Genomic DNA, 3,790 nt, shown 5'->3' on the forward strand with positions numbered 1-3,790 from the left:
CCACTCTGTTCCTGATCCAGCTGGGACCTCCCTGTCCCCTAAGATCTCTTTCCCCCTACCCTTGCCCTCCATTACTCCCCACCCCCACCCTCAGTTTGCTCATGTAGATCATATCCATTTTTCTGTCGCTGGGTGATCCTTGTGTCTTTCTTAGGGTCCTCTTTACTAGGTAGTCTCCCTGGAATTGTGAGTTGCAGTCTGGTTATCCTTTGCTTTACATCTAGTATCCACTAATGAGTGAGTACATACCATGTTTGTCTTTCTGAGTCTGGGTTACCTCACTCAGGATGACATTTTCCAGGAGTCTAATAGGCGAGAGAGAGGAGGGATAATATGAGCAAGAGATATTGAGACCATGATTGGAAAAAGCACAGGGACAAATAGCCAAACTAGCAGAAACACATGAACTGTGAACCAATAGCTGAGGAGCCTCCATGAAACTGGACCAGGCCCTCTGGATAAGTGAGACAGTTGATTAGCTTGAACTGTTTAGGAGGCCCCCAGGCAACGGGACCAGGACCTGTCCTTGGTGCATGAGCTTTTTTGTTTTTGGAACCTAGGGCCTATGCTGAGATACTGTGCTCAGCCTTGGTGCAGGGAGGAGGGGACTGGAGCTGCCTCAACTGAATCTACCAGGCTGGGCTGACTCCCCAGGGGAGACCTTGCCTTGGAGGAGGTGGGAATGGGGGGTGGATTGGTGGGGAAGGCTGGAGGGTGGGAGGAGTGAGGACAGGGGAATCTGTGGCTGATATGTAAAATTAAATTAATTATAAAATAAAATTTTTTTTTGAAAAAGAGCATGTGTTCAATGTAGGAATGCCATACAGAGGGACAACCAAAGAATTCTAACACTAGATGGCACTATTGGAAATTTATCCCTTGAGTGGTTCCCCTATTTTGTGATTGCTATTTAGAAACATGAAAGGTATGCAATCACAATTGTTTTTCAATGTCACTTAAATATCAATCAAAAGATACTTATTCATTTAAGGTACCATGTTCTAGAATAACATATAACTGTTTTCCCGAAGACTGTTTAAACAAATAACATTATCATCTATTTATTACTTGCATCATCTACTCATACCTTTCATGCTCCTCTCTCCCCACTGCTCTCTTAACCTCCGTGTCTAAATAACTCCCCTCATCTCTCTGTCACTGGACTGATTCCCAGGACCCCTCACACACACTAGGCAAATGCTCTACCATTGAACCACACCTCCGCCCCTTCCTTTTGTTTTGATGTCTCCCTCTCTCTGTTTTTCTGCCGTGCTTCCAAGCTTTATCCTATATAAATGTACTAGGAACGCAGACAGAATGATTTTTCAGTTGATGGAACTGAAGTTTCTCCTGCCACCCTTTCAGTTAGCATATTTTTCTCAGCTCACTCTTTCTTTACTGCTCTACTTCTCCCAGTACCTTAATGTCACCTCCAATCTTTAGTTACTGGAGCCAAAAGATTATAAAGCTTCTCTCTTTTTTCATTTAAATGGTCTAGTCAGAAGCATTTGAACGTGGGTCCTAAGACACACTTGCCTGGGCAGTTTAACAGCTTCATTGAGAACACAATGGGGCAATTGTTAAACAGATTTCACCATTGAGCAATGAACAGGTGTCCATCTACTTGCTTTTATAGCTAGCACTGAAATCCATTTCCCTAGAAATTTCAATTAACTAAGACAGACAAACTATTTAAAAGGAATGTTGTCTCCGGGAGTTTAGGCCTTTGGTATGATATACGCTTTCCCAGTCTTCACAAATCCAGACTGCACATAGCAAAGAACACAGAGCAATGGGGGTGGGGGAAGTTTGAATATAAGAGCTAAGTTATATGAATAGTGAAATTTTTCCATTGAAATCTATTTTTCTTCTATGCAAATTGAGTGAACGATGACAAAATATATAGTAAGTTAATGTAGTAAAATCAATTGTAAAAGGTAATTAAACTCACACTGGTACTCTTGCTTGGTGTTCTTTGTTTTTCACTTTCTGTTGGTGCTTTGTGCTTGTCGGAAGAATAACATCAAATATTCCATTTATAGGAAGTCCTGCATTCTTAGATCTTGTGGGGAAATCTGTATTTGTTTGCGCTGACATAGCGAGCTAATTAGCCTTAACTGAGATGGCAAGAGCTTACACAGAGACCTTCTTTCCTTGAAATTCCCTGTCTTAAGCACCAAACATTCCAAAAATCCTTTGAACAAATTTACAACAGTTTCAGACTATAAGGCCTTGGAACCATATGTTGTTTTACTTTGTTAAGACAGCTTTTTGCTATGTACTCCAAGCCTCCCAAGCTGGCCTTGACTTCACCATGTAGGGCAACCTGGCCTCTATCATGCATCAGTCCTCTCACCTGGACCCCACATGTCAACTGCTGGGAATCACAGGCATGAGCACCATGCATGTGTACCAGGCTTCATATCTTGTATTACATTTTTCCTTCTTTGCATGGGATCTGTGAAAATTGCACATAATTGAGATCACTGGTTATGATAATAATGATGACTGACATCCACTGACAAATCAGCATGTGTTGACCACTTCTTCACAGCACTTACTTACTGCAAGTTGCCTCAATCTTTACAGAACTTTGAAACTTAGAATCTCCAGGTTTGTAGATGACAAAATTGAAGTGGAGACAGTTAAGGACATAGTAGATGAAATACAATAGGTAGCAACATTCTGTATTTCTTTTAAGTTAGATGGAGCTCTTTCATAATGGAGAATTTAAATTCTGGTTTAGATGAAGACTCGGAGAGAAGACAGACTTAAAATAAACAAGGAAGCAGTCAGTCTGATACTCTGATGCAGCATTTGAATAAACAGATATTCTGATTTCAGCCTGTGGAAGTCATTCTAGCTCTCTAAGGGTTTAGTCACAGCTAAAAATTAAAAACCTTTTATATGACCAAATACTCATAAATGTACATGTATTAATAAATATTATTTCATAATATTTTGACCATGCATGACAAAAATTTCTTTTCTTCTTTCTTTCTTTCTTTCTCTCTCTCTTTCTTTTTTTGTTTGTTTTTTGTTTTGTTTTCAGGTTTATTGAAAATATTACAGAACAGATTCAAATGGCTTCACATGGTGTTTTGAAATTCATCCCAACTATAGGCTGATTGACCTGTGGGTTGGAGATACTGCCAAAGTCCAGAAGCTTCAACATTTCTTTGGCATTGAATCTACCTCAATGATCTGATTTAGGGCCGAGACCTCAAGAACATAATTATCCCTCCTCTATCTCTTCTTCCTGCAACTGGCTAGAGATATCTCTCACAGAGCCTGTGTGAATCTTCTTCATCAAATGTTTGACATAGCCAGGTATCTTGTTGCCATTTCAAGCTAGGAATAATATGATTTCCTTGCGCATGTGCTTGTTAGGGTAGAAGTCATTACCTAGGCATGTATAGTACTTCGCAATGGTAACCCAGGCTACATTCTTCACAGTCTTAGTGTGAACATGGTCCATGTTGGCAGGTCCTGTTAAAACAGAATTTTATTTTTCTTGTTGTCCTTAAGTGCTGGTAGAGAACAGGAAACATATTCTATAAACTATCAATAAGTAATAAACTGTACTTAAAATTCATTTATGGCAAATTTAAGAAATTAAAATTATTTATAACTGAATATGTTTATAATGTCATAAAACTTTATATATTTATGGGTTGCCAAGTTATATCCCAATGTGTGTATACATATAACATATAATTTGTATTTTAAGAAAAAAATTATATTTATAAATTAAGAGAATAAACAGTGCCAAATTTCTATTGGATTTAAC

At 38.8% G+C, this 3,790-nt stretch overlaps 1 pseudogene; it reads right to left on the minus strand.

Moving 5' to 3' along the window:
* Positions 1-3,079: 3,079 nt before the first annotated feature.
* Positions 3,080-3,478, minus strand: LOC114691861 (annotated as a pseudogene).
* Between the last annotated feature and the right edge of the window lie 312 nt (positions 3,479-3,790).

The sequence above is a fragment of the Peromyscus leucopus genome, chromosome 14 (assembly GCF_004664715.2).
Source record: "Peromyscus leucopus breed LL Stock chromosome 14, UCI_PerLeu_2.1, whole genome shotgun sequence".
NCBI classification, from domain to species: Eukaryota; Metazoa; Chordata; class Mammalia; order Rodentia; family Cricetidae; genus Peromyscus; species Peromyscus leucopus.